The sequence below is a fragment of the Engystomops pustulosus genome, chromosome 6, assembly GCF_040894005.1.
Source record: "Engystomops pustulosus chromosome 6, aEngPut4.maternal, whole genome shotgun sequence".
Classification (NCBI taxonomy): Eukaryota; Metazoa; Chordata; class Amphibia; order Anura; family Leptodactylidae; genus Engystomops; species Engystomops pustulosus.
In genome coordinates this window covers 110,493,168-110,510,842 of record NC_092416.1, presented here as the reverse complement: position 1 = coordinate 110,510,842, position 17,675 = coordinate 110,493,168, and the positions used below count along the sequence as shown (strand labels likewise).

Here is a 17,675-nt window from a genome sequence, read left to right as displayed (position 1 = left end):
TCTGAAGGATGCTACTGATATAAAAGGATGCCTTTTGGGCCGCAGGGGGCTACTGCCACGTTTCAAAGCGTAATGGCTTAATTAAACCCCAAATAAGCAAAGTTGAAGCCATTAAAATTGGTCACGCCCACTATAAAAAAAAACAAGTGAGGGCATTCTTGGGGATTGTGGACTATTATAGGCGGTTTGTCCCTGACTTTGCCACCATTGCTGCCCCACAAACGGAGCTCACAAAAGGGACAAAATCAGTCATAGTGGACTGAAAGAGCCTTTAATGAGCTTAAACTTGCACTGTGTAAACAGCCAGTCCTGGTAGCACCCAATTTTACAAAGGAATTTGTAGTACAAACAGATGCTTCTAATGTAGGGTCGGGTGCAATATTGTCACAGGATATAAATTGAAGAGCACAGTGTAATGTATTTAAGCCGTAAACTTTCCCCAGCACTAGAAAGAGAAAGTGGGCATTAGATTCCCTCAGGTACTATTTACTGGGCAGAAAGTTCAAATTGGTCTCAGATCATGCCCCACTGAAGTGGATGAGGAGGGAAAAGGGGAATAATGCCCGGATAACACGCTGGATTCTTGCATAACAGGACTTCAGGTTTAATGTGGAACACAGAGCTGGCAAATTGCATGGAAATGCAGATACAAGGGTGCACTGTTTGCTGATTCAAGGTGCCCAGCCCCTCGGCAAAGGAGGGGGGTATGTGACAAGGCACAAAGTATCGTGGTTGAGGGCCGATACATCGAGGTGCCTGGCCTAGGTGAAGTAAGCCGCTAATCTTTGTCGGTAACCTTAGGTTTCTGACCCTTATTTAAAAGTAGTATAGCTGCTTGCTGCAGCTGATCCAGGACGGCTTTTACTGGAGTAGTCTGAGAGCTGGGTGGGATGAATACTCCCATGTATCCAGGCCAGGTCTTGCATTTATTAGCCAGGAGGTGTAGCAGTGCTGAGAGTGTGTGGCTCCAAGCCTGAAGTCCAGGTCTGCGGTCTTTCTCCTGCTGTTGTCTCAGGACTGGGTCAGAGACGCTGGAGGACTCTGCTGTAACTTTACTTATATACCTTTCTTATGTTAAAATCTTCCGTTATTGGACATTAATGTTTTGGTGACCTTTGTGACGAAGCCTAGCCCCCACAATATTTTATTTCTTTTAAGCTCTGAATTGCGTATATTCCCTTCATTTCATTTTGGGACACCTTGTTTTGTGACCTGTTTTGTATTCAACTAATATATTTGTACCCCTGTGTGTACCTCGTATTGATTAGCAATTTACAGCATCTGAGCATGGTCCCGTGAAGACTTTAAAGAACACCTGTCATCAGGTCTGTGTCACTATTCCTGTCACTACTACCTGTTGGAGCAGCTCACAAGGATCCCATCCCAGCCTTTATCTAGTTATTTCATACATTAATCATTATAAAGTCATGTATTCTTTATTATGTAAATGAGGGTGGTCACATGGTCAGAGGCAGTGATGTTACTCCTGTTCCCCCTCCCCTCTCCTCCCCCTGCTCATGTCTGTGTGTAATGTATAGTAAAGCATTGCTAGTGTGTGTGCTGAATCTGCTGACATGCTGCATCCTCCTAATACACATGTGTGATACACAGACATCAGCTACACAGGTACCTGACATGGCTGCACTCTGGAGCTGTTGTATCCCTCCTATACACACACAGGCTGCAGGGGGTGTGGCCACCAGTAAGCACATGGAGCAGCCATCACATCATTATACAGCCATCACATGATTATACAGCCTCACATCATTATACAGGCTGTCAGTCATGCACTGGGGGTGTTGCTGTGCCTCCCACTCATGAATAAGCTGGACAGCTTGAATATGCTAACGACTCATTGGACATTTCACAGGTCATTTGCATAAAGCTTTAGGACCTCATTGCTTACGTTTACGGGCATGTAGAGGGACAATAGAGGGATAGAGGTAATGCTCTCTAATGGCAGTTTATGAAAATATATTTAGATTAGGGGGGTTATTTTGCATGACGGGTTCTCTTTAAAGAAAATCTACCATTGCAACGATTGATTACTTCTGCTTGTCAGGCACAGCATAGTGATTACATCATTCTCTAGTGCAGTGCATAACTAATCAGTGTATAACTAATAGTTTTATAATTGCTTTTTCAGCAAAACCAACTCATGCATTAAACCAAACATGCTTTTGCATCAGTGTAGCTACAACATTCTCAAGGTAGGTTTGGTTTATAATGCATGAAATCAAATGGTGGATTTCCTTTAAATGTTGCACAATTTTTGGATTGCAATTTTTTTGAATTATTATATCTTCTCAAAAATTATTTTAAAAAATGATTCTCATCATTTGGAAGTACTTGTTTATTTGTTTATTTTATTATACCCAATTTAAATGAGCCTTTTATTGAGGGTTTGGGGTGGGGGCATTTTTGTCTTAAAGGAAATGTACCATTTGATTTCATGCACGATGAAGCAAACATACCTTGATAATGCTGTGGCTACACTGATACAATATCATATCTTGGTTAATCCCTGAGCTGAGTGGTTTTGCCAAAAAAACTATTATAACATTAAAGGCGTTGGGAAAGCTGGATCAGGCTGGCTGCCTAGATCAGCACATTAGACACTGAGCTTGTAATTACAAATGATGGTTACTCAAGCATGACTAATCAACCTGAGCTGGATCACTCGAACACAGTAGCTTGGGGATAGTGTAGCAATTGATTATTCTGTCTGACAGGGAGAACAGTGATTGCATCATCCTCTCCTGCAGAGAACAACTAACATGCTAGGAGAAGCACTGAACCAGCCACAGAAGTAACAGAGCTTCATTATCATAATGTTATATCCATTTTATCAGCAAAACCACTCCTCTCAGGGATTAACCAAGATATGATCCTGTATTAGAGTAGCTACAGCATTCTCAAGGTATGTTTACTTCATTAAGCATCAAATCAAATGGAAGGCTTCCTTTAATCTCAGGATAATTGGACATATTTTTTTCACTTGTATTGACCTTTCCATCATTTCCGTCATTGACCATGACGTAGCCACCATTATTCCTAGTGCACAAAATTCTGCTTGACACCCAGCTATTTCTGGAACTAAATGCCTGTTCTCTAGGTCCTATTAGTGTTAATTATGGTCTCTTTATGTCCAGGGTTTTGTCACAGCATGCACGGTTTGTGCTAGGTACAAAGTGCCACATCAATCTCCAGAGGGGCTGATTCATCCTCTACCAGGACTATTATATCTATGGAATTTATAACAGATTTGCCCAATTCCTAGAGAAAAGCTGCAATCTGGGTGACATGTGATAGATATTCTAAACTGTGTCACCTGATTCCCTTAAAGAAGCTCCCCAGTGTTAAGATTCTTGCTTCCTTGATTATTAATCACATACTTCGCCTGCATGTGTTCCCAGAGAATATTTAGTCTGACCAAGGTTAACAATTTCTCTCTTGATTCTGGAAAGAATTCTGTAGACATCTTGGCGTGTCTCTTTCTTTCACCTCTGCTTTCCATCCAGAGACAAGATGATTGGTCAGACTCAGAGATTAAACCAGACTCTGGAACCGTTTTTGACGTGCTATGTCTCCAACTCTCAGGAAAAGTGGAAACAATTCCTTTTCCCTGCAGAATTTTCCCTTAACAAAAAAGTATATTCTTTCACCAAGATTTCCCCATTTTATTGTAATTATGGGTTTAACCCCAAATACTCATCCTGTTGAGAATTAGGGAGTAGGGAGTCAGCACGTTCACTGAGACAACATTCCAAAAGCTGAGCTCAATCTGGGCTGAAGATCTTATAAAATTGGCTAAAGTCCAAGACACACAACAGTGTCAGGCTAACAAGAATCAGTCACCTGTTCCTGAGTACGTGTTGGGAGAGCATGTTTGGTTGCCAACCAAAAACCTGCGTCTCAAGGGTCCATCTGGAAAATTTGCACCTCAATATGCGGGTACTTATTAGAGATGAGCGAACATATTTGTCCGAGCTTGATGCTCGTTCGAGCATTAGCATACTCGCAACTGCTCTTTGCTCGGATGAATATTTCGCCAGCTCGAGAAAATGGCATCTCCCACTGTTTTGATTTTTGGCTGCCAGAAACAGAGCCAAACAAGCCAGGAGACTCAGCAGTACACCCAGCATCACGTGGTACACTTACAGGTCGATAGCAGTGGTTGGCTGGCCTGATCAGGTGGCCCTGGAATATACTAGCCACTGCCCGCGGTACTTGGATCATTCTCTGCCTGGATGCCATTAGGGATAGAGCTGCTGCTGGTCAGGGATAGCGTTAGGGTGTTCTATTAGATTAGTGTTAGGCAGGGAGTGATTCTACAAGAACCCAACAGCCCTTGTTAGGGCTACAATAGCGTTATTATTTTTTTTTATTTGCTTATGGCTGGGCTTGCTGGCACTAGTAGTGCAGCTACTACCATATTGTGACGAATTTGCAGGGAGACTTGCGTACGTTATTCTTGGCTCTTAGTGACACACATATCCATTTCAAACAGCTAAGTGGGACAATTTCTTGGGGGTTTGATTGAATTAGGCACAGTCTGCCAATCCAGAAATCCCAATCCACATTCTCTCTGCCGGTGAAGTGTACTGTACATCACGTGTGGTGTAATCTAATATGTTTTTTTGTTCACATTAGTACCGGGACTTTCAGCAATCCGCATTTCAGTTTGCTTTCTGATTTCTTCTGCGTGTTTCATTCATAAATAAATAAATACCGTCCCCATTGCCTCTAAAGGTCGTCTACATAGCAGCCTCCACACGTCGTCCCTTTAGCAACGAGCTGTGTTATGCTACATTTTCAGGTGTTTTACCGGCTGTGATTTTCTGGTATTTTATATGGGTCACTCATTTTGACAATGGATGCAAAGCAGTATGACTGAGTGCGCCCCCCCCCCACATGCCTCCACACGTCGTCTCCATAGCAGCCTCCGCACGTCGTCTCCATAGCAGCCTCCGCACGTCGTCTTCATAGCAGCCTCCGCACGTCGTCTCCATAGCAGCCTCCGCACGTCGTCTCCATAGCAGCCTCCGCACGTCGTCTCCATAGCTGCCTCTGCACGTCGTCTCCATAGCTGCCTCCGCACATCGTCTCCATGGCTGCCTCCGCACGTCGTCCCCTTATCAAACGAGATGTGTCAGGCTCATTTTTGGGTGTTTCACCAGATACGTTATGAAACTTGGTCACTCTGTCGCCACCATGCTGTGTTATCGACTAAATATACCGTCAACCTTTTGTTCACATAGGAAATCATTTCAGCGCTTCTTGCTTCTACCCTCCTTCTACCCTCCATGATGACAATGCTAGCGGTCCTCCCCGAGTTTCTGCACGTCTACGCACTGGCTCCGCCACCGGTCCGCAGAGAGTTAACCCTGCTGCACCCGCGGGGCAGGACGCGTGCGCTTTAGGGTGCATTCACACGTTGCGTTTTGACCTGCGTTTTCATTGCGTTTGAAACACATTACAACAGCTGAGGAGAGGTGATTTGCCTAATTACATTACAGTTAACATTTGCGTTTACAAAACGCATTGTAAACTCGATGTTAACGCATGCGTTACCAATGCGTTAACACATGCGTTTTGTTAAGGCATGCGTTAACAAATGTAAATAGTAATGTAATTAGGCAAATCAACCTCTCCTCAGCTGTTGTAATGTGTTTTAAACACAATGAAAACGCAACTAAAGCGCAACGTGTGAACGCGCCCTCAGGGGAATTAAAGCTGTCTGTCTTCTGAATCAGTCTGGGTTCCTGCTCCTATGGGATTCTGGGGGCGGATCTCAGGTTGCATTAATTGGATCTGGACCTTCCACCTGTGCCAGTGTTTGTCCTTCTGGAACTTACAGCCTAGCTGGTTTCCTGGTCTCCTGTAGCATTGTTTGCTTCACCCTGGTATTGTATCCACAAGTTAGGTTACTCTCCCCTGTCTAGTGGTTTGACCTTGACGTACCCTCTGGTGTGTCCCGGCGGTTTTGTTTACCCTTCTATGTTTAGTGTCTGTACATTTTTATTTCTTTTTCCTTGTGTCTGATTTGCTTTCTTATGCTGTCTTGAAACCCGCTTGTTTCATCCTTGTCCCTGTTTTTTCCCTCTGTCTGAATACTGTCCTAACGCCCACACTTTTCTGTCCGTATCACCTCACTGCGGCTGAACCTATTTGGGTTCCTCTCACCTCCCAGGGCCTTGCATGGTAGTTAGGAGGTTCCTGCGGCAGAGGCTCCCTACCTTCAAGGTTGTTTCTGCCTTGGTAGGGTCTAGTTGGTAGATCAGCGCAGGGTTAGTTCGCCCTCTTGCTCTGTTCTGTCAGCCTGCACTCAGACTGTGTGGTAGTTTTGTGTACAGTATTCCAGACGTAAGATTTCCTAACAGTATCCCTAAGCAAAGTCTTGTCTGGTGATCACTGAGTACTCTAATCCCCATGACAAAAAGGGAATTTATTTGGTTGCTTTAATGGTAAATGTGTCCCTGACTGAAGTAGTAAAATTGGTGGGATTTTGGTACATGGTCCAACATATTAATGCTAATTTGTACCAATTGGCACAATTGAGGGCGCTGATAATGAAAGTGGACATTAGCGCTGGCCATAAATGAATTATTTCCTCTCTCCTGGTAATTAAGAATTGAGCTAGATACCGTAGTTTATTCCTGTCACCACCTCACACATTTCCTACTTGTCCTCTTTTTAATTAAATTTATCCCATATTGAAATCTCTCTCCAAAGAATCTGGTGCTTAATAATTGATGTACCCAATGGCTGCTCCACTAAACTATTTCAATTTGGCTTTTTAAATTCTCATAGATTTCATTATTGGTGTTTTTATAACCGTAAGATTGAAGGACTCACCAACAGCTGTGGGTCAGAGGTCTACCCCCCCCCCTCCTCCATATGCAAGTTCTTTTTGCATGGTTCTTTCTACATGGTACTTAAGTAGTTAAAGCTTCAAACGTGTCATAAAACAGATGTACAAGATGCAGATGCCGTCTAGGTTATGGAGGGGCATCCCTTTAAAGCTTTTTTTTTTAAGAGGGATCTTTTTACATTTTGTTTTTTAGAACTGGCAATTTCAGTACTATTGAAAAGGTGGTTACAACAGATTAATTGTACTGGCTTCCTTAAAATGTACTGCATGTACATGTACAATCACTTACCTCAGCCTGTTCTTAGGTGACTTTGTTAATTTATGTTCATGCATGTAATCCATTTTAAATGATTCTTGTAAAAAGTAGACATCATATTTTAATGGTAATATAAAAAAGTAGATAATGCTCTTCCAATTAAGTATAAAATAAAGAAAGTAATATAAAGGTGCTGTCCAAACAGGTACAACTCTGGGATCAGTTGAGATTGTTCCAGTCAATTCTAATTCCAGTTTCCATTTAGAAGATACTCCAACTTCATACACAATGGGGCAGATTTATCAAGTGTCTGAAAGTCAGAATATTTCTAGTTGCCCATGGCAACCAATCACAGCTCGGCTTTCATTTTACCAGTGCTCATGAATATTTTAAAGGGAGCTGTGATTGGTTGCCATGGGCAACTAGAAAATATTCTGACTTTCAAACACTTGATAAATCTGCCCTAATGTCTGAACACAGGTCTATATAGAGTTGTACGGTAACATCTGTTGGACCGTCACAGATCACAATGATGTGTAAATGAAATCTGTTCATTGATAGATCACAAATAGCTTTAAAATGTCCACAGAATGATAAAATCTATCTCCTGAATACCCAATGGCCCCTCGCCGGCAAAGGTTTTGCATCTTAATACTTCTTACGCCCTTTCATGATGGTGAAACATGAATGGAAGTAAAATTACCAAAATGTAATTTCACTCAACAATATATTCAATTTACACCTTCACAAGGTGTTAAAAGGGAAAATTAATCTCACAATGTTTGGTGCAATTCCACCTGAGTATGCCAGTGGCCATTTTGTCACTTTACACTGCTGTAGGGGCACAGGGCGGGGGGGGGGGGGTGGCATTTGAAATGGAAAGAGCACTGTTCAGACAATATGGCTGAAAAACATTTGGATGCATTTGGAGAGCCTTGTGGTACCAAAACAGAGGGGAACCCCAACAAGTGTCACCATTTTGGAAAATACACCCCTTGGAGAATTTACAAGGTGTAATATGTGTATTTGCCCCTACAAGTATATTTTCCAATTTGGGCTCTAAAAAAGGAAAAATGTGAAAATGCAGTAGAGGGATATTGAGCTTTTAGAAGCCAAATTTGAAAAACAATCCTTTACATGTGTCAGGATGCATTCGGAGAGTCCTAGTGGTACCAAACCGAGGAGAACCCAGAAAGTGGCCTTAAAGAGGACCTGCCACACCAGAATTTCACATCATTCAGAGCATACCACATGCTTCTGCTATCAATCAGGGTTCCTACCTTCTAATTTTTATTTTCCTGTGTTGTGCCATCTTTGTATAACTTGCATTTTATTGTCCTGGAGTGATATGCAAATACACCCACCACCTCCTCCTCTTCTCCAAATCTCACTCCAAATCCCATTAGCTATGATGTCACTGGTGAGAAAAAAAAGCAAGAAAACCATGTGTCAAGTAGCCATGATTGTAGACAATACTTTATTGAAATTAATACAAAACACAAAACTCAAATGGACAAGAAAATATAAAAACTATTAAAACAAGCAGATCAACTGCCTTCGTGACCAAACGTAGCAGGTAATGTCATGTGATAGTGACAAGCAACCTGCTGCAGGGCCCCCCAGGACACACCATGAAAATAAATACAAAATCCCACAATGTTCTCTAGCTGCAGCAAAGATGAACTACACAATGCAGGGGTCTGAATAGCGAGGACTGAGTGTGCATCGATTCCAAAAACGCCACCAGGGCAAATAATGTGTTCGGCAGTCCTCGCAATACCAACAAACAATATGGAGTGCGTAAGTCACACTGTCTATCCAGGTGAAACACGTGTCCCAAATAACCGCAAACAGAGCTAAAGACAGAATGTTACCAAATGTGTAGTGGAGGTCCGGAGGGAGCCCAGGCAATGCCCCACGTGTATCGCCGCAAAATGCGGCTTCCTCAGGGGTGCCCAAATGATGCGGTGTCCTTGTACAAATACCTGGTGTGATGAGAGTGTTCTGCGCTGCCGGTGTGTGGCCCGGGTGTCATGGCGGCGCCCATGCCGGAACACGTGATAAGGAGATCACGTGATCTTCTGATGTCACATCCGGAGACGTGGGTAAGTATACCCGCGCATGCGCACATGCGTGGAATGGCCGGGCAGAAGAGCCATAGGAGAAACCAACTCCTATATTTCTGCCAGCCTGCCAATTTATACAATGTAAGTGCCCAAGAATTAACTCATAAAAAATATGTATAAAAAGTGGAATATAAATTAGGTTGAAGTGGAACATCAACAACTATGGTGAAAAACCGTAAAAAATGACAATTAATGAAAGTGACAATTCATAGAGGTGAAAGGTAAAAAACTGTTAAATATAGTGCATAAATAAAGTGGCAGTGCAGTGGCAAAGCTCGAAATAGATGAAATGGATTAGCAGTTAATAGTATGGACCCAGAATGAAAATTATAATTACATGTACGCATGATTACATATCAACATATGAACAATAAATGTGTATTGTAATAAGACACGCATCCCCATTCACACAAAGCAAATGCACGCATGGGCCCATGCTCTCTATTCAGACCCCTGCATTGTGTAGTTCATCTTTGCTGCAGCTGGAGAACATTGTGTGATTTTGTATTTATTTTCATGGTGTGTCCTGGGGGGCCCTGCAGCAGGTTGTTTGTCACTATCACATGACATTACCTGCTATGTTTAGTCACGAAGGCAGTTGATCTGCTTTTTTGTGTTTGTCTATTTGAGTTTCCTGTTTTGTATTAATTTCAATAAAGTATTGTCTACAAATCATGGCTACTTGACACATGGTTTTCTTGCTTTTTTCTCTCATGTATTTTTCATGTCTGTAGCACCAAAAATTCTTTGGTTTTCCCATAGGGATTATATTCCGTTCTTTGTATCATAATGATGTCACTCGTCACATGTCACTACAGATCAATTGATTGTGATATTGTAGGTATAGTTTCCTGCTGCATGCAGTATGACAACTTGTGTTTAGAGATGAGCGAACATACTCGTCCGAGCTTGATGCTCGTTCGAGCATTAGCGTACTCGAAACTGCTCGTTGCTCGGACGAATACTTCGCCCGCTCGAGAAAATGGCATCTCCCGCCGTTTTGCTTTTTGGCGGCCAGAAACAGAGCCAATCACAAGCCAGAGACTCTGCACTCCACCCAGCATGACGTGGTACCCTTACACGTCGATAGCAGTGGTTGGCTGGCCAGATCAGGTGATCCTGGAATAGACTAGCCCCTGCCTGCGCTGCTCGGATCATTCTGTGTCTGGATGCCGCTAGGGAGAGAGCTGCTGCTGGTCAGGGAAAGCGTTAGGCTGTTCTATTAGAATAGTGTTAGGCAACAAGAACCCAACAGCCCTTCTTAGGGCTACAATAACGTTATACATTTTTTTTTTTATTTGCAGCTAGTACCATATTGTGAGGAATTTGCAGGGGGACTTGCTACCATTCTGTTTAGCTCTTAGTGACACACATATCCACCTCAAACACCAAAGTGGGACAATTTATTAGGGGTTTGATTTCAATTAGGCACAGTCTGCCAGTTTTTTTATTTTACGTTTATTTTTTCATAACTCTGCGTCATCTCATCTGGCATAGCAGTGTGCTTTCATACTTGGCTAGAAAATAGCCATAGGAGAATCCAAACGGCTTACTTAGGCCTACAATAGCGTTATATATTTTATTTCTGGTTGATCTGCTGGTGGCTGGCCTTGCTGTAGTGCATCTACTACCATATTGTGAGGAATTTGCAGTGAGACTTGCGACCGTTGTGTTTAGCGCTTAGTGACGCACATATCCATCGCAAAGACCGAAGTGGGACAATTTATTAGGGGTTGGATTGAAATTAGGCACAGTCTGCCATTTACTTTTTATTTTACGTTTATTTTTTTCATAATTCAGCGTCATCTCATCTGGCATAGCAGTGTGCTTTCATAGTTGGCTAGAAAATAGCCATAGCAATAGGATAGCATCGTTTGGTTTTAAAAACTAAAAAACACAAAAAAAAGTAAAAAAAAAATTAAAGTTATAACTCTCATTTTCAAAATGTTTAACCCGAGGGCTAGGGGTAGAGGACGAGGGCGGGGACGTGGGCGTCCAACTACTGCAGGGGTCAGAGGCCGTGGTCCTGGGCGGGGTGAGACACCACCTGCTGTTGAGGGAGCAGGGGAACACCGCAGAGCTACACTCCCTAGGTTCATGTCTGAAGTTACTGGGACTCGTGGTAGAGCACTGTTGAGGCCAGAACAGTGCGAACGGGTGATGTCGTGGATTGCCGACAATGCTTCGAGCAATTTGTCCACCAGTCAGTCTTCCACGCAGTCCACCCATGTCACCGAAATCGGCACTCCTCCAGCTCCTGCACCTCAGCCTCCTCCCCCCCAGTCTGCCCCCTCCCAGGAAAATTTGTCATTTGAACCGGCATACTCTGAGGAACTGTTTTCTGGACCCTTCCCACAGTCACAAACCACTTGTCCGGTTGCTGCTGAGCAATTTTCCGATGCCCAGGTTTTCCACCAGTCGCAGTCTGTGGGTGATGATGACCTTCTTGACGTAGTGGAAGAAGTGTGTAAAGAGGTGTCCGACGATGAGGAGACACGGTTGTCAGACAGTGGTGAAGTTGTTGTCAGGGCAGGAAGTCCGAGGGGGGAGCAGACTGAGGGATCGGAGGATCAGCAGGGGTCCCACCACTACTAGCTTAACTACCACCAGTATGCGCAGGCATATGAATGCTAAACACCCAACTCAGTGGCACCAAGCCCGTTCACCTCCGGCCGTGCACACCACTGCTCCTTCCCCTGTGTCAGCTGATAGTCAGCCCCCTGCCCAGGACCCTGGCACAAAAACCCCATCGTCGCCTCCACGATCCTCCACAGCATCCACCAGCGTTCAGCTCTCCATACCCCAGACGCTGGAGCGGAAAAGGAAATATAGTGCAACCCACCCGCACGCCCAAGCCCTTAATGTCCACATCTCCAGATTGCTTAGCCTGGAGATGCTGCCCTATAGGCTAGTAGAGACCGAGGCCTTTCGCAACCTCATGGCGGCGGCCGCCCCTCGGTATTCGGTCCCCAGCCGCCACTACTTTTCCCGATGTGCCGTCCCAGCCCTGCACCAGCACGTGTCAGACAACATCATCCGTGCCCTGACCGACGCCGTTTCTGACAAGGGCCACCTGACCACGGACACGTGGACGAGTGCTGCCGGGCAGGGCCACTATATATCGCTGACGGCACATTGGGTTAACTTGGTGGAGGCTGGGACCGAGTCTGACCCTGCGGCTGGTCATATACTGCCGACGCCGAGGATTGCGGGGCCTACCTCGGTCCAGGTCTTTCAGGCCTACTATGCCTCCTCCTCCTCCCACCCCTCCTCCACCTCCTCCTCCGAACTACCATCCGTGGGCATGGCGCCATCAGTCGCTAGCTCTAGGCACAGCATTCGCGTTCAAAGAATTTATTCCAGCACCGATTACTGGGTGTTCACTCTCCTGGACCCACGGTACAAGCAAAATCTTTCCACTCTCATCCCTGGAGAGGAAAGGAGTGTGAGAATGCATGAATACCAGCAGGCCCTGGTGCACAAGCTGAAACAGTATTTCCCTTCTGACAGCGCTAGCGGCAGAGTGCGTAGATCTGCGGGACAAGTAGCGAGGGAGAGTAGGCGAGCTGGCAGCTTGTCCAGCACTGGCAAGGGTACGCTTTACAAGGCTTTTGCCAGCTTTATGTCACCAAGACACTGTCACCTGTCCCCAGTCTCGGCAGAGTAGGGCTGATCTTTACAGAAATATGGTGAGGGAGTACGTAGCTGACCATACCATCGTCCTAAATGATCACACAGCTCCCTACAACTACTGGGTTTCAAAGCTGGACATGTGGCACGAACTGGCGCTGTACGCCTTGGAGGTTCTTGCCTGCCCTGCCGCTAGCGTGTTGTCCGAGCGGGTTTTCAGTGCAGCTGGTGGCATCATCACCGATAAGCGTACACGCCTGTCGACTGACAGCGCTGACAGGCTGACGCTTATCAAGATGAATAAAGCCTGGATTTCTCATAATTTCCAATCTCCACCAGGTGAAGGAAGCTCAACCTGAATAATTTATGCACTCCTCCTCCTCATTTTCCTCCTTCTCCTCCTCTTTGTACACTAAAGCAGAGGAAACCGGCTATTTTTTGACAGGGCCCACTGGCTCTAGCTATAGTACTTTATGCATTTAATTTTTCTGGAGGGCCACCTACCCGGTCCTCTGTTTTAAACAATTTTTGGGACTGCCACATACAGGCACTCAATCTATTCCATTTTTCTGGAGGGCCACCTACCTACTCCTCTGGTTTGAAAACTTTTTTGGACTGCCACATACAGGCACTATCCAAATTAAATTGTCTCCATAGCAGCCTCCACACGTTGTCTCCATTGCTACCTCCAAAAGTCGTCCATATAGCTGCCTCCATACATCGTCCCCTTATCAAACGAGGTGTGTCAGGCAGAAATTTGGGTTGTTTTCATGGATTCCACCATCAAAGTTGTTAACTTTGTCGCCACCCTGCTGTGTAATCCACAAAATATACTGGCAAACTTTTACCATTTACGGATATTATTTCAGCGCTTTTTGCGCATCTGTTTACATTCCCCTCACCCGCCATATCCCAAACTTATAAGAACGCTACTACACTTAACTTGGTGGAGGCTGGGACCGAGTCTGACCATGGGGCTGGTCATATACTGCCGACGCAGAGGATTGCGGGGCCTACCTCGGTCCAGGTCTCAAAGGCCTACTATACCTCCTCCTCCTCCCACCCCTCCTCCACCTCCTCCTCCTCCGAATTACCATTCGTGGGCATGGCGCCATCAGTCGGTAGCTCTAGGCACAGCAGCAGTGCCGTCGCTAAGCGACAGCAGGCGGTGCTCAAGCTGCTGAGGCTAGGCGATAAAAGGCACACCGCCCAAGAGCTATTACAGGGTATTCCACATCAAACTTGTTAACTTTGTCGCCACACTGCTGTGTAATCCACAAAATATACTGGCAAACTTTTATCATTTACCGATATTATTTCAGCGCTTCTTGCGCATCTGTTTACATTCCCCTCACCCGCCATATCCTAAACTTATAAGAACGCTACTACACTTGATCTTATACAAAAGGTTCTTAGAAGTGCTGTTTGGGGAGTAGCCTAGAGACGGGGGCTTGGATTGGCGAAAGCTCGCCTGGCAGCGGAGCGCCAGCTCAATGCCAAGATCCAACTAACATAGTTTTAACTGCAGCACCTTTAATCTACTACTAGTTCACTGCCTCCATACATGGTCCCCTTATCAAACGAGCTGTGTCAGGCAGAATTTTGGGTTGTTTTCATGGCTTCCACATCAAACTTGTTAACTTTGTCGCCACCCTGCTGTGTAATCCACAAAATATACTGGCAAACTTTTATCATGTACCGATATTATTTGAGCGCTTCTTGCTCACCTCCTTTGCTTCCTCTCTGCCACCCATTGGTTTTAAGCCTGAGTCCATTTGGGGTATGTTGCCAAGACACTCTCTAGCCTGCTGCTGCTGCCGCTGCCTCTGCATGCCGTCCCCTATAGTGTCAGGGTCAATTATTGGATGTTTTAGATGCTATCTAGCTTCATTCTGTCACTCTGTCATGGCCATGCTGTTGCCCATAATTTTGGCATAATGGTGCGATTAAGCAGCCTCAGAGGCATCCATGCATGCTGCCCCTGCTGTTTCCTGTCCATTTCCGTGGTGTTTCCATCCTTTTCTGAGGTTCCCAGGTGTTTGGCCAAGCTTCCCTGTGCAGAGCCTTGGTCCCCTTGAAAAATGCTCGAGTCTCCCATTGACTTCAATGGGGCTCGTTATTCGAGACGAGCACTCGAGCATCGGGAAAAGTTCGTCTCGAATAACGAGTACCCGAGCATTTTAGTGCTCGCTCATCTCTAGTTATCACCAAGAATGGACAATATAGAATTATAGATGAATAATAAGAGGCCACAACTAATGTACTAGCATTAAAAGTGACTATTGCATGTGACTGAATAATAAATTCGGCCACTACAGTAAAATTTATCTTTCAAATAACAAGGCACAATACAGATTTATAGTCTAAATATTGCTATTGATATTAGATCAATTCCCCTGCTTCTACTCAATTGACTTCTATATATATTTTATTCCTTTCATAGATCAAAGACTTCTTGGCTAGACTGCGTGCAAAATTCTGCGGCAAGACACAAAATAAGTCGTTTTCCACAAAACCCGCTTGTAAACCAAAACCTTAGTTACATTGACTTTGAACAACCACCACCCGAAGATCGGATTGATACAACTACTTGGTGCAGATGCACCCATTGTGTACCAATGCCGACCAACTTTGAATCCATCTGCTGCAGAAAAATTGATTCATCCAGAACACTTGCATTTGTGAACATGAGTTCTTCTCAATTTTTTTTTTTTTTTTTGTACAAGACCAGAAACTGTGCGCATCACACATCGTACAATAGGTGAATGGCATCACCCACCACCACATAACACCGAGAACAGGTAATTGTAATTTAAAAAATAAAATACCATAGATGTACAAATTTTTATATAAAACATAAAAAGACTGTTCTGTACAGTAAAAACACCGGTGAAGATAAAGCACCAAGGACCTACTTGGAGCCCTTCTGGCTCATGTGCATATTGTAAAAGGGGATTTTAGAAGGAAGGAGGCACTGGATAACAAATAATAAAAGATGAATACAGTCAGTGTCCCTGGTTTATAGTGATGGATTTCAATTATCTACAAGTAAAAATACTATTCTCACAATCATGGTTGTTGTAATGTAAAGTATCAATACTTGTGTTATATTTCTTATTTCAGGCTACTTCGAAAGACTGCTTATCCAGCTTTTACAGCTTGGGTACGTGGTCCGAAACATCCGAGCTGCTTTTTTTTTAAGAAAGTGGGAATTACACAGGATTTTTGTATGCCTCTGATGCACCGGCTGAATATATGGCATTTGAGTAATTGGTTGGAACTTCTTTTTGTACCCAAGGTAGCCTTTTAAAATGCCTTTGTCAGTATTGTGAATCATTTCAGTAGTTTATATAAGTTTCATTCACATTACTTGGTTCCCTGCCGGCAGCACCTGATGAGTCATGGGGAGGCAGCAGCTACAGCGTGTGTCTCCTCTCTTTCACACTCTTCCAGCTCCCACTTCTTGTAATTGAGCAGGCAGTGGATGGAGGGTGGTGTGATGAAGTTCATGAGAAGGCACAGGCTGCAGCTGCTCTTCCTCGGGACTCACCACATGCTGCTGGCATGGAGCCAGGAAAAGTGAACTATAGTTTTATATACTAGTTACAGTATTCATTCTGACAGACATTTAAAAAAAAAAAATTGAACAGTTTTTGTATTTTGTATAACATGCTGTAACAACAGCTCTGTTTTTGTTGTACATATAAATCAAAATTAGCATATTGTGTAAAAATTAGCAACAAATGTTAATAAATATTTTGAATCTATCACTTGTGTGTTTTTTCTCACTATTGTCCTTAGTTATTTCTCAATTACACTTTATACTGAACATCTTGGCTATCTTCATCATGTATTGAAAGTCCAATCAAAGCATGGTTACTGCGCTGACAAGTGATTTTATAGATAATTTAATTTTTTGTGAAACACTGCTGATTTTGGACTTCCCATATCTGATGATTTGTGTTTCCATCATTTCCATAGGTTTTGTTGCCATAATTTCTATTCAGTGAAAAAAAAAAAAACACCATTATTGAGTCATCACATTTATTTCAGTTATGTTACTGAAACAACCCCAAACAGGGTAGTAGCTTTGACATTACATATAGAGTGAGAACCCAAAAAATGAATGTTATAGAAAATACTAAACTTCTAAATATAATTGGTGGGGGTCAGTTGGAGGGTGTGTGACAGCATGACGTGAGGCTTTCGTCAGTGCCGCGCCTCCCGACACCTCCTGTCTCTCAACTCCTGCGGCGTCCTCCCCTGTTGTGTCCGTTCTCTGCTCCTTACCCCGGGCTCCTACCCCCTCGGCTCGGCGTGGAGCGTCGACAGCAGCCTTCCTCACTGGTGGCTGAAGGAGACTTGGAACCGGGGATCAATCCTGTGGACTGAGGCTGCCTGCGCGAGAGAGGTCCGGCGGCTTCCTCGTTGCTGCAGCCGTGTCCAAAGCTGGGACTTCCTGGAAGTCTGTTTCGGGGTGATACAGTGTGAACACATGTGAACAGAGGGACAAGAGGCTAAGCTGTCGGATGCAAGATCCATTGGTTGCAAGCACGAAAGTGCCGCCAGGAGTTTGGTGGAGGATTTGTCAGTGGAGGACAGATTCCTGGCACCTGAAAAGGACAGCACCACAAATCCGACGAGAGTGCTTGGTGAGATCTCTGTTTTTTTTTTCCTTTACTTTTTTTGTCTGCCATGCACGGTTCTGCTTAATTGTTTTTTCTACGGCAATAACGTGTGTGTGCTATTTTTCTGGATACGGCTGGCAGCTTGATGGCTAACGACTAGC

At 44.3% G+C, this 17,675-nt stretch overlaps 1 long non-coding RNA gene across 1 annotated transcript; it reads left to right on the top strand.

Annotated features, from left to right (window-relative positions):
* Positions 1-5,840: 5,840 nt before the first annotated feature.
* On the top strand, positions 5,841-16,528 carry LOC140065825 (uncharacterized). The gene is made up of 3 exons (XR_011848073.1): positions 5,841-5,906; positions 15,330-15,687; positions 16,010-16,528. It is a non-coding gene; the product is annotated as an uncharacterized lncRNA (long non-coding RNA).
* Positions 16,529-17,675: the final 1,147 nt, after the last annotated feature.